Source organism: Podarcis pityusensis (genome assembly GCF_964106645.2).
Source record: "Podarcis pityusensis genome assembly, chromosome: 9".
In the NCBI taxonomy this organism is placed as follows: domain Eukaryota; kingdom Metazoa; phylum Chordata; class Lepidosauria; order Squamata; family Lacertidae; genus Podarcis; species Podarcis pityusensis.
Genome location: NC_138034.1, coordinates 69,252,112 through 69,278,521, shown reverse-complemented (window position 1 = coordinate 69,278,521; position 26,410 = coordinate 69,252,112). Strand labels below are relative to the sequence as shown.

Here is a 26,410-nt window from a genome sequence, read left to right as displayed (position 1 = left end):
AAAAAAAAGGTGAATATAGATTTTGCAGAGCTAATGCCGGTCCACTTAGAGCACTGGTAGGTCCTGTACACAAATGCTCTTTTAAGCTAAAGAACCCAGCAGATTTAACAGCCTTGCGTTCCCTCCGTGCCGCATAGAGACTGTCACCTACCTTAACCTCAACATAATGCAGCCTTCTGCCCATTAAGCATGAGTCAGCTCCCTCTAAGCAAAGAGAGACTGCAATCTCCCAGGTTATTAAGATAGCAGAGGACAGTATTTTCCCATGGCAAACTTAAGAATAAGTGTTCCAGTCAGCAGAACATGGACATTTCTTTCCTCGCCTGGAATCGCAAGCACAGATTCAGACAGCCTTTAGGAGGGAGGGAGAGGAGACACAGCCTGCAGAACACAATGCTACAAAACCAGCAAGATGTCCTAGCTAATTATGTGTACTTGTTCAACATTCAGATAGCTGTCTTGAACCAATATGAGGAATTTGGGGTTTCCCATCTTTCCAAACTTTGCCCCCCCCCCGCAACAGCACTGTTTCCTGGCTCAATATTGAGAAACTCCGCCCCATCTCTGTCCAGACTTAACTAGTTTCATCTGTGCTTAGCAATCCATAACTGCCCATTCCAACTTCTTCAGTCAGAATGTTTATGCATATTCCATTGTTAAGTATAATTGGTTTAATTGACATAGAAATGGAAAATGTTGGTGTATTAATGAAGGTTCAACACTGGTTTTTCCCCACAGTAGTTTTCTAAGAGACTCTCAGCTTCTTAATGAGTTGATCTTTATCTAATTGTTGTTTTCTGCCAGCTAACATGTGAGTGTTGTAACCTTAGATCAGGTGACAAAGGTATTGAATAGCAGGTTGCCATTTTGAAGGGAGTTGCCTGTTCAGTCTTTCTCTGAATGCCACAGAGAACAAAAGGATATGATAATGGGTCTCCAAGAAGCTGCATAGCCTTAGGCTGGGATGGAGGAGAGAGACACTGTTTCGATTTTTGGAGTTATCTTTTATTTCCAAGATGCTGAGCCTGTGCTGGACAGGATAAGACATTGTGCGGATGTTTTGGAATCATCATTTGATGTATTATGTTATAGTTTGGAAGAGTTCTGCAAGTAAACTTTGAATAATATTTTTATGGGTCTGGACAATGATTTAGTCCAAAAGGAGTCAGTTCTTATGCTTCCAGTTTCTTCAAGCTTTGCAATGTTAATATCTGCAACATACATGACCACATAGGAACTTGCCTTATACTGAGTCTGACCATTGGTTCATTTTTTAGCTCAATATTATCCTGGCAGCAGCTTTCTGGGGTTTTAGGCAAGAACTTTTGCCAATTCTATCTGGGGACACTAGGGATTCAACCTAGGAGGCAGATTATCTTCCACTAAGCTATATGGTCCTCCCCACAGAAGCTGTCCCCATTGTGAGAACTTCAATGAACACAAGTGATGGGGAATGGCAAGTTCATGAGGCAGAGAATTGTGGGAGGAAGGGATTATAATCACCGGGAGAAAAGTTGCTGTACTTCTTCCAACTAACTTTGTGTTACTGTCTTCTCCTTTAACCTCCCTACCTTCCTTGTGCCGGGGAAAAACTGATGGGATACACAAACCTTGATAATAAACTCACTGAGGCAAGGGCCCATTTCTATTTTTATTGTTTATGCAGTATTTTGCACAAATGAGGCCTTGGTCTATGATTTGGGGTTTTAAGCACTCCCCTGTAGCCAACTATTAATTATCGGCTTAACATTCATTTTATTGCACATCTGTTTCAAAACAGCAGCTCCAATCATAGAAGGAGGCCCTATAATGGGTAGGGGTAACAAACTTAAAAAACAGCAGCTATTCCATGCAAAAGTATGTTCCATGAAATGAGAAAAAGTAAGGCACAACGCAAATGCAAAAGGAACTGCAGGCATCCCGTGACTGGATGAGTTGGTGCAATACAGTGAGATTGTGTGAAGCATAATGAGAGATAGTGTGGTGGACTGGCTAAGAACCTGAGCTATAAGTCAGGAAGTCCTTTGTGTGAATCTCACATCTTTACTGTATTTCTTGGGCCGAGGGTCACAAATGTAGCACCCAGAGGTGCCTGTGTGCTTCTCATCACCTCTGATGGCAAATATCTCTTTAAAAATCTACAGTGGATTAGAGATTTCTGCTCTTCCTGTGGAGTTCCTGTTTGCACTGACTCAACCTCTACTGCATCGAATGCAGCTTCTTCAATATCCACCATGTATATTGGATTAGCCATTGGATGTCTACCCTCCTATCTGTTCTGAATGGAGGAGAGGAGCCACTCTCTGTGAACAAGCGTAGTGCAGGTGATGTCCATGCCCTTTCCTCCACTGATGGAGCAACAGATGGAAGCAGGGGTGCCAACTTAAATAAAATAGTGGGGGGGGGCATGTAAGCCCCACCCTGCATGCACATGACATGGTGCATGCACACCATTTGAAGGGCAACGCACATCAACTTTTGGGGGGTGGCTCCCTCAAATATTTTATGGGGGGCAAAAGGGAGCTCGGCCCCTAGAAGTTGGCTCCTGTTGGTGGAGGAGTATGCCTGCATCATTTAGTGGGCAAAGCAACTTGATATCATTTAGTGGTCCTGTCTCTCACACCCTCCAACACTTTGAAGCCAAAATCCAGGACGTCATCTTCCCGGATCCCATCTTTCCGTTTATCGTAAGAGCATGGCAGCCATTTGAGTTTCTGTAACTGTGTGGGATTTCACAACATGGTTTCCCTGCCCCCCAAAAAGAACACTTTTTGGGTACTGCAACCCAAAACATGTGTTTTGGGGCACCACACGATATTGCAGCCCCCAAAGTGCTTTCATCAGGGAGAAATCATGCTACGAAATCATGTGAGACCACAGCAACCAAAATGGCCACCACTCTCTTATGATAATAAACGGGATGTCCCAGTTTTTCTGAGACACTTGTGGGATATGGTCTCTTTTCCTGCTGCCTTTGTCCCTTGTCCATTGGCTGGAATGGGACTGGTCGTGCTCAGCTCTCTCACAGTTTACTCATGGGATTCTGCAGGGTTCCAGCTTATCCTTCTTTGGCCTATCTAACATCTACATGAAAGCACTAGGAGACATTATCTGATATTTAGGACTGGATACCATAAATCAGCTGAACACATCTAGCTTTATCTTTCCTGGATGAGATAACTTGATCCAAGATGTACCAACACTGGTGCCTTCTGGGAGAAAAATAATGGAGGACGCTGGCCAGTAGTTGGCTATTCCAATGAGCTTTCTCTCCCACTGAGGGAGGGAGGGGAGGAGGAGAGGGAGAGACTGAATTAGGCCACATTCACAACATACATAAAAAGCACTATGATCACACTTTAAACATTCTTGGCTTCCCCCAAAACATTCCGGGAGGTGTGGTTTGCTACAGATGCAGAGAGTTGTTACGAAATCTCCCTTCATTTCCCAGAGGTACAATTCCCAGAGTTGCTTTTGAAAAGGGTTTGACTGTTAAACCACTCTGGAAATTGTATCTCTGAGAGGGAAACAGGGATTTCATAACAACTCTCAGCACCCTTAAAAAACTACAGCTCCCAGAATTCTTTAGAGGACTGTTTAAAGTGTGATCATAGAGTGAATGGAGAGAGGGGGTGAATGGGAGACAGAGAGTTTTTTCATGCCTTCCAACATTTCTATGATGAAAATGGGGATGCCCCATTCCATAATGTTAATTTTACTATATATACCCCAAACATCTTACTGGGTTGCCCCAGCCACTCTGAGAGGCTTCCAACATATATAAAAACATAATAAAGCATTAAACATTAAAAAAATAACTTCCCTATACAGGATTGCCTTCAGACGGCTATGGGGACAGATGACTCCATATCCTCCAACTTTTCTCCAATGAAAATTGGGACATCCTAAGGAAAAGCAGGACATTCTGGGATCAAATCAGAAACCAGGATGGCTTCTCTAAATCAGGGACATCCCTGGAAAATAGGGACACTTGGAGAGTCTGTTTCTTTAAAGTGACAAGGTAAAGATAAGCTATCCAGAAACATTTCAGGACAGTTCTCCAAACAGCTGATATCACCCCATTCCTCTGCCTCCTAACAGAGGGGCAAAACTTGGTGGGCTATTTTGATGCATCCTTCAGAAAGAGAAATAGAGGTGTCTGCTCTGCAAAGCAGAAGTGAACGTAGAAGGCGCTTTGAGCCAGCTTCGCCAGCTCTTTTGCCTTCGCAATCAAGGGCAATGAAGGCAATTCTCCAGTATGCATTAAGTTGCCCGCTTGAAACAGACAGCTCTGCACTTTGTCGTTAACCTGCTTCAACTTAGCAGATGTTTTATAAGCAGAAGGGGCCTGCGTTGACCTCTGCTTTATTGCAAGAGCAGCTGGAGAGGCCGCAAGTGGCAAAAGACTTTTTAAAAAAACAAAAAACAAAACCTTTAAATGTTCAAACCCTGCTTTATGATCAAGCAACGTGCCCTTAGTCACTGCGGCACTTAAGCGAGCCTTCTGTCGTTGCTAATGCAAGTCCATGGCTTCATCCAAGCCACTTTTCAGTGCCAACATCAAAACCTGTGGAGGAGCTCAACCATACATTTCCACTGGCTAGGCTTGCTTTGGAAGGACATCTCTCCCCCCCCCCCCCACTCCACCTCCAAGTGAAATGCCTTGAAACAGGGACAGGGAAACCTGTGGATTAGTAGGGTTGTCACCTGTGCTGTATAATACAGGGTTGTCCCATGTTTCATTGTAAAATGCTGCATCCTGTATTGATAAACATTTTGTCCTGTACTTCAGGTCCTCTCTTTCTCATTCTCTTTCTTTCTCTTTCTGCGAAGTTTGGGGTCCTCTCATAATTTCTGTGTTTGAAAGGGTGTGTGAAAGGTCATGTATTTAAGCTCAGGGGAGCAGTGGCATAGGTAGCCAGGCTGAGACCCTACCTGCCCGTGGACTGTCTCACCAGAGTGGTGCATGCTCTAGTTATCTCTCGCTTGGACTACTGCAATGCACTCTGTGTGGGGCTACCTTTGAAGGTGACCCGGAAACTACAACTAATCCAGAATGCGGCAGCTAGACTGGTGATTGGGACAGCCGCCAAGACCATATAACACCGGTCTTGAAAGACCTACACTGGGTCCCAGTATGTTTCTGAACACAATTCAAAGTGTTGGTGCTGACCTTTAAAGCCCTAAACGGCCTCGGTCCAACATACCTGAAGGAGCGTCTCCACCCCCATCGTTATACCTGGACACTGAGGTCCAGTGCCGAGGGCCTTCTGGCGGTTCCCTCACTGAGAGAAGCCAAGTTACAGGGAACCAGGCAGAGGGCCTTCTCGGTAGTGGCACCAGCCCTGTGGAACACCCTCCCACCAGATGCCAAAGAGAAAAACAACTACCAGACTTTTAGGAGACATCTGAAGGCAGCCCTGTTTAGGGAAGCTTTTAATGTTTAGCAGGTTATTGTATTTTAATATTCTGTTGGAAGCCACCCAGAGTGGCTGGAGAAACCCAGCCAGATGGGTGGGGTATAAATAATAAATTATTATTATTATTATATAGCCAACCAGGGAAAAGCACCAATGCATGCAAGGCAAGCATCAGTAAGTAACAGACATAGTGCAAACAAAGCTGTAAAGCAAAGGAACCGGCCAGTCAATTGAATGAAAGCCAGCAGGGAAGACAAGCAAGAAAGACAATTTTGTCTCCTTCTTCCATCGCTTGCGGTGGAACTGTCCCTTTTCTGCCTTATTGTCTCGTTATTTAGGGTACCTGTTTGGCAATGAATATTCTCAGTGTTCTTGTAGGAGCTGCTGCTGTGAAAGTTATTTTGTCTTATTCCCCTTTTCTTTTCTTTTTTTTTTACTCTTTGTCAAAGCTCTGACTAATGTGCCAGCAGAGAGGGAGAGGGAGAGACTTTGGCTGCAGTTCAGGCATAATCAGACACTGATTTGAGATGGGGAGGGAAACAAAGTTATTCTGGGGGCAGGCGATTGTTCTGTTGTCATACTTGTTGGTTCTGGTTGCCTTTGGCGGTTACTTTGACAGTGTTCCTTCCCTGTGAACTCCTTCCAGCAAACATCTGAAATGCCTCCATAAGCCTGCTGTGTTGGTCTCAATCTGCACTCCGCAAATTGGCCTAATTGCTGAGGAAGCAGAAGCAGATCACAGCATTCTTGTAGTCCCTTGCAAATCTGGCTTCTTCCCTTAACTATTCAAAAAGCAGCGACTATGCCAGGCAACAGGTGATGGCCTTGCATGTTTAAATGAGCTGTCGCAGATTAAACACTGCATTGGAAACTGTCCTGAGACTTCAGCATACAGCAGAATAAAACAGGCAGTCATAGCAACAGTGGGGATAAAGACTGAGCTGAAATGGCTCACTGGTTTTTTGTGAACATTTTCAACCACTTTTTGCCATCCTTTGCAAAAGTATTGGCCTGCAAGTTTCATTTGCCCTCACTGTCCAATGCCGTCACTTGTCTTAAGTGATGGCCGCTTACAGCTACATCTTATTGGTTGTGTAGCATGATGACAGGCATACAATCGGGGTAATATTTCAGAGGTAAAGCACCTTGCATGTAGAAAGTCTAAAATTCAACCCAGTATCTCCATTTAACACCTGCACCCCTGGTATTATCAGCACCATGAAGCGTCTGAAGAGCTACAGGCTAGACTACATGAACAGTCTGAATACATGTAGAGTTGCTATGAGTCAGTGTGCACCAGAGATGGGGAACTCCAGATACTGGACTCCAACTCCCATCAGCCCCGACCTTCATGGCCAATGATCAGGGATGATGGAAGCTCCAGAACTCTTCAATTCAGTCTGGATCATGTGGCTTGAGGTACCAATAGGAGCCTGGCTGGCTAGATATAACCCCTGCTCTAAGTTGTGTTGCATGGACTTATCTGATACAACAACAGCAAATGATGCCTTGCTTTGCCATCTTTGACTATGTTCCTGTCTCTGGCACTTGATCTGGAAACACAGAAACATAGGAAGACGCCTTATACTTAGCTCAGTAGCCTTTCTCAAACTTGGTTCCCCAGAAGTTGTTGGACTACAACTCCAATAATCTCTGATCCTGGTAGCTAAGGATGATGGGAGTTGTAGTCCAAGTACATCAAGAGACCAAAGTTTGAGAAAGGTTGACCTACACTGGCTGGTAGCAGTTCTTCTCGAGCTGGAGATGCAGGGGACAGAGCCTGCTCTACCCACTGAGCTCAAGGACACATGCCAGGAAGGCAAAAACACACAAGGAAGGGTGCAGAGCAGGGGAGGGGAGGGGCATGGTTCAGGAGAGTGTCTCACCTTCAGGGAGCCACAAAGATAATATTGAGAGGCATAGGAAGGGAAGGGCGGTCATCCATTCCCTGCCCTTAGGTTATTCATCTCTACAATAGGAGCTTGATACCGTAACATTACAGCTGGAAAGGAACTGTCGTGCAAAGTAAGTTTTAAAACATAGCAATAAAGTTACATTTTAAAAAAAATACTCTGCCAAGTTTGGAGCCATCTATATCCCCCAAAAAATTTTTTAGAGGAATTTTAGACCTCACCTCCCATTATTTATGGTGTCTGGGCAAATAAAATATATTCAGCATTAATCCCATCTGGAAATGCAGGGCCTTCCTATGCTTGACACTTCTTAAAGCTTATAATACAAACTGGAACTGCAGAGAAATATACAAAGAAACATAAATATGGCCTCTGATGCATCTCTGCAGCATCTGTGTGTCTATAAATTTGTATTATAGCTCTACTGCCATCCAGTGATAGAATGATTTTATTTTTAAAAAAATTACTGAAAATGTGGCAAGTAACCACAACAAAAATCTAAAGAGGCTCTATTTAAAAATTAAAATGCACAAAGTTCTTCTCCATCACTCTCATTTGAATTTCAGGATGGGGAACCCGTGGCTTTCATATGTTTCTGGACTACATCTCCCATCATTGCTGACCATTGGCCATGGTGGATGAAGATGATGGGATCTGGAGTCCAACCACATTTGGAGGGTCACTGGTTCTCTATCCCTGATTTAAATGTCTGTATGATCCACTTATGGGGGCATAGATTATTGAGGAGTCCAAAGGCCCCTTCACCCCTAGGAGTTGGTGTGCCTGCTGCCAAGGAACAAAGGTCAGATATGAAATGTTACAAATCCATAGTTTTGGTGAGAAAAATAGGAGGTGAGTTTGGATGGGGACTCACATTTAAGGATGCAAGAAGTGCCGTGGTGAATCCAGGTGTGAGGGCTGTGGAGGCTTGGGGTGTAAGGATGAGGATCAAGGAAGCAGGATGTAGTCACGTGGAGCCTAGAGACATGAGTTGTTAATGTACTTCTGTCAGGAAAGCATATGATGGGCTAAAGGCAGCTGGACTTCACTCGCTGAATAAATGAATGAAAATGCAACCCTTTGATGGAGGACCCTAATATGCAACAAACCTGCAATTGCTAGGACATGTCTTCTTTGAACACAGATAAGTTAATGCAAAGCCTCTGGAATGCCTCTGCATAAGAGACCATAATTTCAGCAGCTCTTGCATGGTCCAAGGAAAGTCACAGAATAAAGCTACAGGGGAATTGTAAAACAAGAAAGGATATTATATCTAAAGAGCAAAATCTGCCATACGAAAACACTCCCGGTGGATCTGACAGAACGAAAGGAAAATAATTATGATGCTTCATCAGAGCTGGGAATGCAAAACGTGGAAGAGAGCATAAAGGCCTAATATATGCGGAGTTAAAGGTGATATGCAGCAGTACAATTTAAAATATGTCTTTGATCTTAAAACGTTCTTAAAATTCACCTAAAAGTTGATCTAATGCGAATCCAAACAACTTGTGACTCATCAAACTGTGGGATAAACAGCCTCATATAACCAGTATGCTTAAATTTAATTAATGCATGAAGGGGTTAAGACCATAGAGTAAGCTGTCCTGCCAGACTTAGTTCACATTGGGAGAGACTAGGTAATCAAGGCTTCGTTTCCTTTCAATCTTCCTGAGAAGTTCAGCATGTGAAGAGGCAAAGCCACATGGCTCTCGCAAGCCACTTTTGAGTTCCTATACCAATAATTTAGGAAATTTCACTACTGTAACTAAGCCAGCTTTTACTGCCCGTGCAACCTTTCTGATTGATGTAAGTAAAAGCACATGAACCTGATCTTTGAAGAGTTTGTAAGTAAACCATTTTTAGCTTGTCAAATGTGTGGTCTTTTTCTATGTTACGGGAAGAGGGAAACGTTTGGAGCTCACAAGGGCATATTTTAACAGTCTATCAGCCTATATTTCTATGCTTTAATTTGCTGCATATTTTGTGATTTTAAATCTCTGCAGAGGTTCTCTCACAAGAACCTGGATGCCCCAAACCTGGATCTTGGGATCCAGGGAATTCTCCTTTTATACCTACTTTTTCCTTGCAGCAACACAAACCAAATATGATGGCCCAGCAGGGGCTTAATAATTCTTTAGCTTTGCTGCAAGCTAGGTGAGGAGGATTATCAAGCACCTCCTTTGAAGACAATGTTTTTTGTGCTGAAGGACTGATCCCTCAGTCTTAGATCACTGACAGGCACCCTGTGCTAGATTCATCTGCAACCTTACCACACAATTCTATGTATGTTTCCTCAGAGGTCATTTTAGATAGCCTGGACGCAGTCTACACTGCTCCTTGACCTCCTAGTTTTCCATGTGCAAGGAATTTTTGCATGGAGAAACACTTAACCATGTGAGTTTCCACAAGCAGTATGAAGTGGTTTACAGAGCTTTACATTTCAATCAGAACATAAGAAGAGCCCTGCTGGATCAGAGAAAATATGTTATCTAGTCTCACATTCTGTTCCCAAGGAGACCCAAAGGATGCAGGGGAATATCTCTAGCTCTGCCAGGGACCGTGCTGAGGAGGGCAGCATTGAGGAAGAATGGTCCTGATCCTGAATCTTCCCATGAGCAGGAGGACAGTATTTGGAACAGTGGTTTGTAGAGGAACATAGTTCAAAAGACAAAAGCTGGGAAATACTGGATGAAGAAGAAAAACTGGGAGAGAGTTAACAGACTCACAGTCGCTGGATAGCCCAAGGTCAAGAAAAGCAGATAAGAGCACAGAAAGCTCAGGTTACAGGATGCTGTAGTGACATGGATGACTAGGAAGGAAGTGGGTGGAACCCTTAATTGGGAGCACCTTCATTCCTAGGAAATTGATTCTTTGTTCTCTCGCTGTGATCATTAAAGTTTCTAACTGGGAAGAAGACCCATTTTCCTTTGTTCTGCTTATCTATGGCCAAAGGGGGGGGGAGCCAATTTCCTGAAGCCTGACAAGCTCACTGGCAGAGCTTCTGCATCACAAGCTCCCAGGTTCAATCCCCAGCATCTCCAGGTAGGGCAGGTAAAGGTAGAGGACCTCTGGACGGTTAAGTCCAGTCAAAGGTAACTATGGGGTTGTGGCGCTCATCTCACTTTCAGGCCAAGGGAGCTGCCGTTTGTCCACAGACAGCTTTCCGGGTCATGTGGCCAGCATGACTAAATCACTTCTGACACAATGGGACACCGTGATGAGTGCCAGAGCGCACAGAAATTCTGTTTACCTTCCTGCCGCAGTGGTACCCATTTGAACCGTCAACCTTCTGATTGGCAAGCCCAAGAGGCTCAGTGGTTTAGACCACAGCACCACTTACGTCCCTGTCTAATTCCCTGTTTGAAACACTAGAGAGTGCTATCAATCTATATAGACAATACTGAACTAGACATACCAATGGTCTGGCTCAGAATAAGACAGCTTCATATATTCTTAATCTGATGAAGTAAACCTCACAATTCAATGGGCTTTACTCTAAGGAAAGTGTGCATAGGATTGCACCTTTATTGCCATATTGCAACCATTGAAGATGCAAAAAAAAAAGCCCATGTTGGCTCAGATCAGAACTATTTTCATAAGGTTGGCAGGCTCAATAAATCCACTACATTTGGATAGTAAGATTTAAAAGCAAAACAAACCATATAAATTCTAATGAAGCAAAGAACAAATATTTGATCTGCAGTATTGGGAAAGAAACTGTAGCTTTGTTGAAAGAGACATTTACATGTTAGGGGTCAGCACTGGAGTGTTCTCGCCTCCTGGCAGTGGTGGTGCCAACAAACAGCTACTGTGGGGTACTGTGGGGCCCGGTGCCTACCTATGGCAGCCTTTGCCAACCTGGTGCCCTCCAGATGTTTTGGACTGCAACAGCTGTGCTGGATGTGATTGGTGGGGCATGTAGTCTGAAACTTGGTAGATGTCAACCTAAGGTGTCAGTAGCAGATATGCAGTGACCATGGGCCAATCCAGAAGCTGATAAGGAGAATGGGAGAAGCTGGCAGGTGGGAATGAAAAAAGGAGATGTTTTTGCTAAGCCATTAAATTTCAAGAAGAAGGAAGAAGAGGAGGGAAGAAATAACAGGGCTGGAGGAGAGGGAGAGGGAAAGGGGAGTCCTGGTGATAGATGGGAATGGATGGCAGCAAAGCAAACTTCAAGGCTGACAGTGATAGCAGGAAAGACAGATGAAGGAAATCAGTAAGAAAGACAGAAGCAGGAGAGACAGAGAAGGAAACTACAGGTCCTAAATGGACAGGCAGAAGGATCCAGATCACAATTTAGGAAGGATGTTGACAAGCTGGAACATGTGCAGAGGAAGGCAGCTAAGATGATCAAGGGTCTAGAAGCCAAGCCTTATGAGGAATGGTTGAAGGAGCTGTGTATGTTTAGCCTGGAAAAGAGGAGACTGGGAGGGGATAGGATAGCTGCACTCAATGAAAACTAGTCAATAAATGAGAAATTTACGTTGAGACTTCAAGACAACAGGGAGTGGCCAGTTTTCCTGGCCCATAAACACACACAGGAGTATAAGATGGCTAGCAGGGATACTCCGTTTTCCATCCTGAGATGCAGAAGAATTATACAGGGCAGTGTTTGATTGGTTTTGTTCCTGAGCATTATGAACTGGGCAGATTCATTCCTGAAACAGGTAGTTTTGACAACTCACAGCTAGCACTATTCATGGCACATCAGAAAACAACAGAATCAAACAGATCTAGCTGAACAGCATTGTTTTTTCCCCATCACCTTTCATCTGAGACGCCCAGTATTACTGAATGTTGCTTAATCCTGCTGAGATTGTTGGCTTGCCTGAAATGACAAAGAGGTCTAATAATAGCCAAAAGATGAGAGCAAATGTCACGCTCCCTCTCCAGCCCCCAAGTGCCTCAATCAAGAGCCATGAAATCAGGATGCTTTGATTTCCTGCCGCATTGTATATAGGTGGATCAATCTGGCTTTGCAAAAATTGCCGCCTAGGCATTGCACCAATTGCCTGGATAATCAGAAGACGCCCAATGGAAAGATACCTTAACCAAGAAGAACAGACTCAAAAGCTGTTAGGAAGGCAATAAAAGAAGAAGAAGATGCATCCCTCCTCCCCCAGTGAAGTCAATACTCAATTTGTGTTGGTGTTCAGTATAAGGTATGTTACAAATGGGGAGGGGGTAGGATTTGCTATCTCCGAAAGAGCCATGGCCCAGCAAAGCTGTTGGCTTTATAACCGAGCTAAGCTGGACATCTCATCCATCAGGTCAAGATGGGGCTGTCAGTCTGAGATGCTTCCTTTCCTGACTCTGAGCTATTAATCTTAGAGGTTGTGCAGTGCACACACATCAGCCACAATCCAATACTGAGATGTCTCTCTCTCACACACACCCTCCTATATCCACTGCTGTTGTGTTGTCAACTTTGAAACAGGACAGAGCTAAGAGCCCTCCTGATGCCCGGACTGTTCCAGGGCAAAGCATGAGGCACTGGAGAGAAATATGGGGTGAGGGGTAGACCCTGGCACCTCAAAAGTTCAGCAACACCAAAATAAGCCCCCCTCCGCTTCTCACCTTCAATTGGATGTCATAGTTGCAGCGTCTGCTGCAGCACCCCAGAAGACCTGCACCCAGCATCAGCACTCCCCTAGATCCAAATTTGATGGGGCTGAGGGTTCTTCCACACAGGGGCGTCTTAAGTATATCCGGCGCCGTGGTGCAAAGATCCCTCCAGCGCCACCCGCCCCGCCTCCCATTTCCCAGAGTTGCCGACCTTTTTATGGAGTTGCCGGCAGCTTTGCAGGGCTGGAGGAGGCAGACAGTGGCTGGAGCGGAGGGTCCGGGCGCGGTGCTGCTTCAGTGAGGCGGGTGAGAGGGGCGAGATAATGCCAGGAGGTGCTGCGCCGTGCTTCACCCAGCCTCTGCCTCTTCCCTGGCACCCATGCTGCAGTGGCCATGGCAGACAGAGGCTCCAGGCATGGCGGAGGCGGGCGAGGGCAGCGAGCTGATGCTGGGAGGCACCACGTCCAGCCTCCACCTCTTCCCTGGCGCCCTCCAGAACTTGGGGCCCTGGTGCCCTGCACCACTTGCCTCTATGGGCAAGGTGCCCCTGCTTCCGTCGGAACTCCGTTCGACCGAGCTGCTCCTCTGGTTGATCCTTTGGAATCTCCTCCGAAGGTGATTAACAACCTAAGCCTTTGATGAGGCTCCAGACATGTTCCCATTACGCAGAGTATACATACAGCAGCAGAAGAAAGAGAAATATATGAGCTACATTGCTACGTTTATTTCTAACTACTCAGGACTATACATCTGCTCTCTGTGAAGACAGAGAACCAACTGGCACAAAGAAACAGGAAACCAGTAGCAACAACTTCCGTCTCCCGTCTCCCGTGAGACTTCCAACAGTCTGGAATGTAAACAGAGTCTTGTGACTCCAAAAACTGCACAGTGGCACAAACAGAAACCTAACAGCTTCCACATGGAAGCCTATTGTGGACTTGGAGGTGCTCATCCATTCAAGTTTCTTTCCCCCCAGCATACACATTATTTATCAACTTCCACACACATAGTTCAACAAGAGGTGCAGAACACGATAAAAACAACTGGGGGAAAATAGTCTTTAAAACTCTGCTCTGTCTCCACACTTGAAGGCAGCAACCTTCTAAATACCAGTGCTCATGTGGTCGGGTCCTGCTTGTGAGTTTCCCCACAAGCATCTGGCTGGCCACTGTGAGGATGCTGGACTAGATGAGCCATTGGCCTGATCCAGCACACTCTTCATATGTTATTAACACAGAGAATGACAGCAAGTGATTAAAATAATAATACAGACACCCATGGCAGAGGCCTATTCATGCAGCTGGGAAAGCCTTAGCAACAAAAATTTATTAAATTGTTTCTGGAAAGTGCAAATAGTGGACAGCTGTCATATATTGATAGGAATGCTGTTCCACAGAACAGGAGCAGCCACAGCGAAAGCCCTGCCTTAAGTTACTATGGCTCAGGCTTATGAGATCCTTGGAACTTGATGGAGAAACTGCCTTGCAGACCACAGCGACCTAATGGGTGTGCAGGCGATAAGGTGGCCTCTCAAGTAACATTATGTCATCCTCATCAAAATGCCATCTCACCGCCACCATTGTTTAACCCAGATTTACCATTCCCATGGACTCAGGGGCATAGGAAGTGGGGTGTGGGGGTGTGTGGTTCGCCCCAGGTATCATCCCTGAGGGTGTGACAAAATGGCACACCGCAGGGGGCAGCACTTACCACGGGGCCTGGCCTGCAGCGCGCCTGAACCACATGTCTCTCCTAGGAGTAATGCGGTGGCTTGGGGCCCCACACTGCCCAAAACAGCAGCGTGGGGCTTGTGTCTGCCAGTTGGACTCTGTGGACAGATCCCCATGGCACCCTTGTGGGCAAATCACCCCACCCCCCGGTGGGTGGCTCGCCCCACCCCCACCGCTCCGGGTGCCGGAGCAGCTAGCTGCGCTGCTTCATGGACTCTGGAAGAAGCTGTTCTGCCGGGAGCAGGAAATCTCTGAAGACTCTGCTGGGGCACTGCATACTCTGCTGGAGCATCACACTGGCTGAGGTGTGGTGACTTCCAGCTGACTAGCTGACTTCCACAAGTCAACAATAGACCAGAGGTGGGGAACCTCAGGTCCAGTAGACCACATGTAGCCCTTCAAGCTTCTCTATTTGGCCCTCAGCACTCTTCCAAGGATACAATCCCTCAACAGTGGCACACATCCCCCAGGCCACAACCCTCCTGATACCCTCTCTGAGTGTTTTTGCCTGGCTGGAATGTGTCTTTTGACTCTCATAGTGCCACTTGGTTGTCCAGATGGTAGACAGAGAGGGCTGTGGTGGGGTATGCAGAAACTAGCCTACTCTACAAAGGCAAAATTTGCATGTATTGTTCCACAAACATTTACCTGTGGCCCTGCCCATTTCTGGCATGTGGCCCTTGGAATGTTTTCCAGAAGGGAATGTGGCCCTCGCTCTGGAAAAGACCTTCCAACCCAGGACTAGATGGGTCCTAGATCTAGTCTAGTGAAACCTCACCCTTTCTTAGGGGTTCTCCTTATGATCTTCAACAGCTGCTCCTTTTATGCAGTCGACCACTGGAGCTGTTGACGGTTTCTTCTCCAGAGGGTTTTATCAGAGCAAGACAGGCTTTCTTGTGATCCCCAGCCAAGAGAAGTGGTCAATCTGGAAGCAGGTGAAAACAATGAGGTTTTGCTGTCTCTTTAAGCCATCATGAAGAGGCCATCTTGGCATTTATTTATTTATTTTCTTCCTGAGCTGCTGCTGCTGCTGCCTGCCAGGCATGGTTTCGAAGCGAAGTCTGCAAATGTCAAAGCCATTACCAGTCACAAAGAGAGAGGCACATAATGAAGGCCGCTGTGAAAGTGGCTCTTTCCTTCTTCCTCTAAGGCTTCTTGCACTCAGAAGAAAAGGCTGCCATGATGTCAACACAGAAGTGTCCCCTTTTAAAAGCCTTGGCCTTCGGTGACACAATACAAGAAACTGTTTGGAAGATGGGATTGAGCTTTTGGATCGTTATTCTCACACAAACCAGCTTCCCAGTGCAGTTTCATACAAGATCTTACCTTTTCTCCCCCCCCCCCATGTGTCACCAGCAAATCCAAATGATGCCGCAGAAGGAGGAGGAGGAGCTGCTGTATTCCTGGTATTGTGTGCTATAGTGTCGTATCCAGGCATCCCATACGACATCATGACATCAAAAGTGATGCCCAGATGATCATTGTGGGTGCTCTGCCCAGTAACAAATATTGGGAGGGCTCAAAGGGGGGTTCAGCCCAGAGGAGTCATTACCCCTGCATGGGACTATCCAGTTGAAAGGAACACTACGTAGCAGCTAGTGAAAACAATGCTTCCGAAAGTTCTCAGCTGGGGTGTGCTAGTCCCATGACAGTGACTTTAATTGGTGGTGAAGCTCCACTATTACTCTCTCACTTAGCATAAAACATAAAGCAGGTATTAGACACTGTCATATGCCAAGTCCTTCTTCCTCTTCTTTTCTTTGGCGGCTGAATAAGATTGTCTTCCATGAACACGGTCTTAACAGCGAGTCTGTAAGTGACTCTGGAGGCCAATTCTGGATCCACACATCCTTCCACAGTGGGGACATAGGTTTCCAGGCGGGAGTTGATCATGGTGAGGGTTCGCCAAGTGTACTTTCCTCACGTTTCTCTCTTTCGTCCTGAGTTCGAGGGTCTTCAAAGCCCACAACACCTTTGGTAAATGCTGTTCTCCAATTGGATTGCTCACAGGCCAGTGTTGTCGGTGTTTATACTACATTTTTAAAGATTTGCTTAAAAGGGTATTTAAACCTCTTTTGTTGACCACCAGCATTACGCTTTCCATTTTTAAGTTTGGAATAGAGCAGTTGCTTTGGAAGATGATCATCAGGCATCTGCACAACATGACCAGTCCAACTAAGTTGATGTTGAAGTATCATTGCTTCGACACTGGTGATCTTTGCTTCTTCCAGTACACTGGCATTAGTCCACCTGTCTTCCCAAGTGATGTGTAAAAATTTTTGGAGACACCCAGCATTGTCTACACAGACTGACAGTGGCTCTCCAAGGATTTAGGCAGACGTCTTCTGTGGAAGATGATCTGGAGAAGGACTCTTGGACCTTCTGCAACCAAAACATGTGTTGTACTGCTGAGATGCAAGATTTGCACATAGGATTCCCACTTAAACTGCTGGTGAGGCTCCACTATTACTGTCTCACCTAGCATAAAACAGAAAGTGGATATAATAGTGGAGCCTCACCAGTTTAGGTGGGAATTCTAACTACACATATACATTTATGCCCGATAAAAAGAAGCCCACTGCCCTTATTACTGTCCTCTCTCATGCTGCGGTCTTGCCAAAAGCCTTTTCTCATGACATGATACATTCCTACACGTGATTGATTCCTGAAAGGGTGCAGCCTAGAAGGATCCAAACATTAGCTAAGCCATTTCAGGTCTGCATTCAGGATCTTCTCAAAACATGTACATGTCCGTTCACCTCTCGGTTGTGGTGGATGGATATCCTGCCCCTCCTCTGAGTTAGGGCATCTGACTTCTCTGAGGTGAGTTGCATCTGTGGTGATGTGCAATGACAGCCCTGAAGGGTCAAAATGGAGCCGGCAAATGAGTAAATTTCTCCTTTGCTGGCATGTTTCACCTTATTTCCTGTCACTGCCATCCCTCCGGCATCCATTTCATCGTGGATATGACAGGGGCAAGAGCTGAGAACACATCTCCTTCCCGGGTGGGTCTGATATGAAATCAGAGTAATTGAAGCAATTGCTGTATCCCATGTCCATCATTCATCTCCTTTGTTGTATGGCTTCACTTGCTTTTGCTGGAAAATCAATTAGGTCACGTTTGACTCTAGGAGTCCTCCGTGCCATTGTCAGATGTCCAGAACTTGAAAAAGGAGATCAGAGATCAGCTGACTTGACATCATGATTGTGGCTTCTCTCTCTCTCTCTCTCTCTCTCTCAACTATCTATCTATCTATCTATATCTATCTATCTATCTATCTATCATCTATCATCTATCATCTATCATCTATCTATCATCTATCTATCTATCTATATCTATCATCTATCATCTATCATCTATCATCTATCATCTATCTATCATCTATCTATCATCATCTATCATCTATCATCTATCAACATCTATCTATCTCTATCTATCGATCTATCGATCGATCGATCGATCTATCATCATCTATCTATCTATCTTTCCGGTGTCAGCTCTAGCATAGAGTTCCTCCGATTTATTCCCCACAAGCAGATCCTGTAATTAATGGAGGGTATGCCACTGGCCCACTTCCTGCGCACATATAAACCTCAATGTCGAAAGGAGCCTCTGGCTGGTTGTCGCAGTGATCACTTCTGACAGCTGCTATAGAAAGATGGAAAGCCCTGTTCTCTCTCTTTCTTCCCTTTCAGTCCACTAGGGGTTATTCACGCAAGATGGGGGAAGAATAGGAAAGTCACTGCGATATGGATTTCTCCCTGCCAGAAATACTGAATTTTGCACTCTCGCAACATGGCTGCAGAAATACAGACTGGGACAGAGTGGAATCCAAAGCTCCTTTCTGCTGGGCTGGGGGCGGGATTGGGTGGAGGTGTCTGTCTGCACACACTTCCCCACATTCGCCTGAGGAGTGGTGCCTGCTCCCCCTTCCACCTGCCCAAAGTGGGACAGTTGAAGTGGTCTCATCAGAATCTCCAACACTGGCAGTGACCAAAAATGCCCTGAAACAGGATGATAATGATAATGATAATTTATTAGTTATAGCTCGCCCATCTGGCTGAGTTTCCCCAGCCACTCTGGGCAGCTCCCAATAGCATATTAAAAACATGATAAATACATTAAAAACTTCCCTAAACAGGGCTGCTTTCAAGTGTCTTCTAAAAGTCGGATAGTTGTTTCTTTCCTTGACATCTGATGGGAGGGCATTCCACAGGGCGGGCACCACTACTGAGAATGCCCTCTGCCTGGTTCCCTGTAACCTCACTTCTTGCAATGAGGGAACCGCTAGAAGGCCCTTGGAGCTGAACGATAGGGGTGGAGACGCTCCTTCAGGTATACTGTGCTGAGGCTGTTTAGCGCTTTAACGGTCAGTGCCAACACTTTGAATTGTGCCTGGAAATGTACTGGGAGCCAATGTAGGTCTTTCAGGACCAGTGTTATGTGGTCTCGGCGGCCATTCCCAGTCACCAGTCTAGCTGCCGCATTCTGGATTAGTTGTAGTTTCTGCGTCACCTTCAAAGGTAGTTCTGGTGGCATTGGGCTTGAGCTGGACCCCATTGCAGCATCCCCTCCCGGCTGCTGCAGTGATTTATTTGCTCACCTTCCACTACTAACAATGTGTTGAGCAAGGCTGCAGATGCAGCAGTGGCCCCACTGGTCCATTAAGTCCTACTGAGCAGCATCTGAAGTTTGGATGCTACCCACATTTAGGAAAAGTACATTAAAATTAAGACACTTTTACAGGATTTTTTTTCCCCACCTCCAGTTGAGCTGGCTCCAGTTGAGCTTGCTGAGGCCCGTCTGAGCTGGGATAGAGGATTTATGCCTCTCACAATCTGGTCATCTACTGGAAAGCTAGATCCAGGAGTTTCTGCAAATTGTGGTACTGATTATTATAATTTGGGAAGGGAGGGATATATTTCTTTGACTTTTTCAAGATAGGCAAAAAGAAGGTTATTTGCTCAAAAAAAAACACCACAATGATGCAATGATGTAACAAATAACAGCATGAGCATATGTCATGATTTATAAATATGAAATCAACTATTTCGCCCGTTCTTCCATAGACTTGTCACACTAAAGGCTTGGGGTTGCGTCCAACGTAAGTCCTACTTAGAGTAAAACCATCAAAATGAATGAATTTGAATAAATAAAAGTTACTACCTTAGGCCCATTGCTTTCAGTGGGTCTTTTCTGAGTCGCACTCATCCTTGGTCTTCAGTAAACCAAAAATCAGTGGTGTGTGCAGGGAAACCAAAAGTTCTCCATCAGAAGATCTCCATGACTGAGGTGGAGCATAAGCAAACAGTCTGTGAGCACCTAGAAAGGAATGCTGTGATCACCAATAGTCAGCATGGATTTCTGAAAAATAAGTCATGTCAGACTAACCTGATCTCGTTTTTTGACAGAATTACAACCCTGGTAGATGAAGGGAACGCAGTGGATGTAGCCTACCTTGATTTCAGCAAGGCATTTGACAAGGTGCCCCATGATATTCTTGTAAAGAAGCTGGTAAAATGCGGTCTTGACTATGCTACCACTCAGTGGATTTGTAACTGGCTGACTGACCGAACCCAAAGGGTGCTCATCAATGGTTCCTCTTCATCCTGGAGAAGAGTGACTAGTGGGGTGCCACAGGGTTCTGTCTTGGGCCCGGTCTTATTCAACATCTTTATCAACGACTTGGATGATGGACTCAAGGGCATCCTGATCAAATTTGCAGATGACACCAAACTGGGAGGGGTGGCTAACACCCCAGAGGACAGGATCACACTTCAAAACGACCTTGACAGATTAGAGAACTGGGCCAAAACAAACAAGATGAATTTTAACAGGGAGAAATGTAAAGTATTGCACTTGGGCAAAAAAAATGAGAGGCACAAATACAAGATGGGTGACACCTGGCTTGAGAGCAGTACATGTGAAAAGGATCTAGGAGTCTTGGTTGACCACAAACTTGACATGAGCCAACAGTGTGACGCGGCAGCTAAAAAAGCCAATGCAATTCTGGGCTGCATCAATAGGAGTATAGCATCTAGATCAAGGGAAGTAATAGTGCCACTGTATTCTGCTCTGGTCAGACCTCACCTGGAGTACTGTGTCCAGTTCTGGGCACCACAGTTCAAGAAGGACACTGACAAACTGGAACGTGTCCAGAGGAGGGCAACCAAAATGGTCAAAGGCCTGGAAACGATGCCTTATGAGGAACGGCTAAGGGAGCTGGGCATGTTTAGCCTGGAGAAGAGGAGGTTAAGGGGTGATATGATAGCCATGTTCAAATATATAAAAGGATGTCACATAGAGGAGGGAGAAAGGTTGTTTTCTGCTGCTCCAGAGAAGCGGACACGGAGCAATGGATCCAAAGTACAAGAAAGAAGATTCCACCTAAACATTAGGAAGAACTTCCTGACAGTAAGAGCTGTTTGACAGTGGAATTTGCTGCCAAGGAGTGTGGTGGAGTCTCCTTCTTTGGAGGTCTTTAAGCAGAGGCTTGACAACCATATGTCAGGAGTGCTCTGATGGTGTTTCCTGCTTGGCAGGGGGTTGGACTCGATGGCCCTTGTGGTCTCTTCCAACTCTATGATTCTATGATTCTATGAATCAGGCACACCTTAATGCTGAATTATGAATTAACAAAAGATCCTTGAACCTGGCCTTTTAGTAAATCAGCAACCAGTGCAGCTCTTTCCACAACGTAGTAACATTTTGCCAATAACCTACAGTAGTTGCCAACAAACTACAGTGTGGTGTAGTGGTTAAGAGCGGTAGTCTCGTAATCTGGGGAACTGGGTTCGCGTCTCCGCTCCTCCACATGCAGCTGCTGGGTGACCTTGGGCCAGTCACACTTCTTTGAAGTCTCTCAGCCCCATTCACCTCACAGAGTGTTTGTTGTGGGGGAGGAAGGGAAAGGAGAATGTTAGCCGCTTTGAGACTCCTTAAAGGGAGTGAAAGGCGGGATATCAAATCCAAACTCTTCTTCTTCTTCTTATAGCTTTTGGACCAGGTACAAGGGCAGCCTCAGGTACAGTGCATTACAGTAGTCAAGTCTCAAGGTTTCCTAATAGACTGCTTATTTTCCAACAAAATTAAGGATGGGAGTTGGAGGAAACAGCAACCCAAAAACTCATGTCTTTGAAAACTATTATCCCATAATAGCAATGAAGTCCTCCGACCAAACCATTTCCTGGGAAATTAATGACCATCTTGCTTAACAGCCCGGAGCTCTGCTTCAGGCCATCAACTCCCCCAGCCAATCATCAATCCCCAGGAAATCCCAAGGCCTTGAATATTATCGCTTCAATTTTTTCTTTTTAAAAAAGCTAATATGCTACTTTGCAATGTCACTCTCAGGATGGGGTGACACGTTCACATTTGGCAATTGCTCTTTTTTGTCACGACAAGGCTGTCAGAAATTAAAAGCCGTTGCAATCCCCACTCCACCAGATCATTTGCCGGAGAGTCTTGTCACATGGACTGAGAAGAAGGCGAAGGAAGGTTTCACGTTTCAATAAACTCCCCATGACATGTAAGAGATTTGCTGCTGCTGTAGCAGGCAGCCAAGCTAAATGTTCAAAGAAATTGCTTGGTGGAGTCCTGTGCTTGTAAAAGAAATAACCTCTCTGAATGGGGACAATTAGCAGCTCAAGGAGAAAGTTTGCAGCAGCAGCATCCCCCTGAGGTGCTATTTTTCTGCATCACAATGATGGTGGTGATGATTATTTCAGGTGGGAGAAAAGGCAGCCTGCCACTGAAGTGATGCTCTCTAGGTGGGATTCTACCACGATGACTTTTCAAATGCATTGATCAATTCTTCAGGTACGTAGTTACATTTTGGTACAAAGCCATCACTGGAGGGATTTTGTTCTTCTTAGAAAGACAAAAACAAGCATCAACAGGACCAACTGTGTAGGTAAAAGGGGGATATTTCATATCCAAAGTATTTCAAACAATTGTCTTCTGAAAGGGGTTGGACTAGATGGTGCTTTGGGTCCCTTCCAACTCTACAATTCTATTATTCTATGGTTCTTCACAAATCCACACACACTAACATTTTAAAAAAATATTTTATTAAACATCAACATTTTTAGCATATGAAATCAAAATACAATTATGTCTTTTTTTCTTATCGTTGTTGACTTCCCACCCTGTTTTCCATGGAGTTTTTGTTTCTCCCCTTCTGCCGCACCCTATATTCTATCTATTAAATCATAACCACAGTATTATAATCTAAGCACACCAACATGTCATACATACACAAAACAGAAATCACAGTGCATTTGCAACATCCCTGTTTGTTTGCAAACCTAAGGTCTCTGGCCAAGATCTTCTGCTAAGGCCTCTATTCCATCTTCTCTAAACTAATGTTCTCAAGCAATAACCTGCCCTGTTTTGAAATCCAAGAGTGTGGCTACTCTTTAAATATATTATAGTGCATCACAGATCGTAGAATTGGAAGGGACCACAAGGGGCATCTAGTTTAACCCCCTGCAGTGCAGCAAACAATGTAGGGCTTGAACCCACAACCTTGAGATTAAGAGTCTCATGATCTACTAACTGAACTAATTTTATGATATACTAGAAGCGGGATAGGTGACCCAAGGGCCACATTACTTTCTGGGCAATCTCCAGGCAAGGCCAGAGGCAAAAGCAATGCATGTAAAGTTTACATCTGGACAGCAGGAGAGCTTCTACACATGAGCACCTCTATCTTCACCCCAGCAACCAAGAGGCATCATTGGAGTTCAGGGAGACATTTCAGACAGGGGAAAGTAAAGTACGAAGTAGGGCTGGTGAAGGAGGGTGGCCCAGGGGAGGGGTGTGGCCTGAGGAGAGTCTCAAGAGTCCTAGAGATGGATGCATCTGGCTCCTGGTTCCCCATCCCTGGTATAGAATATCATTATATACTAGAGTACAGATAAGCAACCTGAGGTCCCCAGACTAATTTCAAAAGCCCGCTGCAAATGATCTGTTCAGACCTCTGGCAAGAGCAATTTGTTCCTTCACTCCTGCAGCTCTGGGTAGGAAGGGAGAAAGGAGACCCATTTCGAATGGGAAAGATCTACAACATAATGCATCTTCTAGGATGAGATTCATGGAGTACTGGGTGCAAGTGGCCCAAATGGAACATTATATGGGAAGTAGCTGGTCTCTAAACTGAGCCAACAGAGAGGTCCTGGAATCCCTCTCCTCTCCCTTCTCCTATAGACTGAACATCCATCCCCACTTTTTTTCCTGCTGGAAGATGCCTGGATATTTGAAACTCAAATTCAGATTTTAATACTCATGTTTTGAAAAAAACCAAATTCGAACTTCTGTAAGTTTTTCAATGTTTCTTGGGTTGGTAGGGGGATTGTTTGTGAATCTTTGCAGTTAGCAACAAAAATCTTGGTAAGATTCTTAAAATGATTCTCACAGGATCACTTTTCAGGTGGGGAAGAGAAAGTGCTTTCCTTATAGTATATACATTATGGGAAAAGTTATATGTTGGCTGTAAAGGCATTTTATTACCCTACATAGCATAGGAAACACAGAACAGATTCTCGGACAGAGTGATTCACATGCAGTGGCCAAATTCCCACCTGCTACCCTGGTAAGCTTCTCCTTGATGGAAATAAAAATTGGAAAGTTTGGAGACACTAAATCTGCCCTTGCTTTAAGAAGAATAAAATGGTTGTACCTAATCTAATGAACAACCTGACAGCACCTCTTTGGGGACCTGATTTATGGCACCATAGCTGCCTTGTTACAATTGTATTTGAAATTGTGGCTCCTTTGTGGCTATTTCTTTCTTGTCATGAGTATGAATTATTATTTCTGGTTCCCTGTAAAAGGATTGCCCAGAGGAACGGTTATTTTGCAACTTGGCCAGGTGAATTAAAAGAAAACGAGCATGGCGTGCATTGCTTCATAACTTTGTACACCCAGTCCAAAGCCCAACTACATGTTACACTCACTTCCTTAAAAGCAGCCAAATGTAAGCAAAGTTCTGACCAAGGAGAATTCTGAAGGTCCCTCTGTAGAGCAGCAGAGGAAGCTGGAGAGGATCACTGGCAAGCTCCTAGCCAAGGAGCAGACCCCAAATGCCTATCTCTGTCCATTGTCCAACTCTTATGAGATCTTTCATTCAGGATAGGGGTTTGGAACCTAAGAACCTAAGAAGAGCCTGCTGGATCAGGCCAATGACCCACATAGTCTCATTTTTCCAATCTTATATTTTATTCTTCCTCCATATTTCTGCAGCAATAGGCTCTCTCCCTCCCTCCCTCCCTCCCTCCCTCTCTCCATATATTTAATATGGAGACCAAATTTGGAGATATGGGAAACTGGAAGAACCAAAACTGACTGATCCATTCATCTCTAATCATGATTGGGCAGAAAGTAGCACTGATCCACTATATCAGCTATTGCATGGTGGTGATATTCACAGGAGAGGAAAACAAAATTTAAACACACACACAACTGGAGGGAGGAGAGACGTATGGCTGCGCTAAGGTCCAGCTACCTGCTCCCTCTGCTTTTTAGGGTTTCAGTGCCAATCTGACCCCGACACACGTTTGTTGCTGCCAAATCACGTTTGTCCCCAAATGAGACTTTATATAAAGCAATGGGATGACTATACCTGGGAGCTGCTCCAAAGGAATGCATTATGGTAATGTCAACAGATATCCAGTGGTGAAAAGCCGATTGCTCACGGCACGGTCGGCGTCTTCTGCAAGCCCTTTTCAACATGCCTTACAGTGTGCAAATCGGTGTTTGCTGGCCCCAGTTCCCTGCTGTGTGATCTATTAAGCTCAGTGTACCTTGCCCCAGCTATGGCATGGTGTATTACATTCGCCCGCACTATCATTCCCAAACACTCTGTGTACATAAAGCCTCATTCTCTCTGCCAGACATTTTTTTAAAGAGACCTCCTTTCCGTGTGTGTGTGTGTGTGTGTGTGTGTGTGTGTGTTTCTGTAGTGATATTCTCCATTGGGCTTTGACAAAACAAAATGGCTGAACTGTCCAGCTGAATATTTCAGCAGATGAACAAAATGTTCAAAGTATGATTGGCTGACCACTGTCACATGATATGGCCATGTCACCCTACCTCATTTCAATACTACCCATATGCACAAAGTGCTTTTAACAGCTATGGGTTACCCCGAAAGAACCATAGTTTACCCCTCACAGAACTACAGTTCCCAGAACCTTTGACAAACCACAGTTCCTATGATTCTCCATGACTGTTAGAGATATGAAAGGGCTTTAAATGTATGGTGCAAATCATAGGAGCCAACTCCTAGGGGCTGAGGTCCCCTTGTCCCCACCCCATAAAATATTTAAGGGGGCCTGGTCTCCCCAAAGTTGATGGACACTGCCATTCAAATGATGTGTTTGTGCTGTGTCATATGATCAATTTTGCTTGGCGGAGCTTACCTGCCCCCCAAAAAAATATTTTATTCAAGTTGGCACTCCTGATGCAAATGTGATTGAAGAACAGGCACCCAGGAAGGCTGCAGAGTGCAAGCCACAGGTGAGATGTTTTGCAGCATGAAAGAAAGGACATTTATGAATACCCTTCAGCCACCTCAAAAGTAAGGTAATCACAGCTGAAATCACTGTACCCAACCCATGTGAATTTTAGTGTGTGTTTTTTCCTCCCCTTTGATAATTTTCAAATGCAATTTCTTTTCTCATTAATTGATGGAGAGCGGCCAAAAATAATAATAATATGCAGGATATATGTTCAACACAGTGCTAATCTTTTCTTTGAGGGACTCCTGATAAGCTTCTGAGG

At 45.1% G+C, this 26,410-nt stretch overlaps 1 long non-coding RNA gene across 1 annotated transcript in view; it reads right to left on the bottom strand.

Moving 5' to 3' along the window:
- Positions 1-25,389, bottom strand: part of LOC308485463 — a 40,997-nt gene extending 15,608 nt beyond the window's left edge. The window contains exon 1 of the long non-coding RNA XR_013990530.1: positions 25,251-25,389. This is a non-coding gene — a long non-coding RNA (uncharacterized lncRNA). The remainder of the gene's footprint in view (positions 1-25,250) is intronic.
- Positions 25,390-26,410: the final 1,021 nt, after the last annotated feature.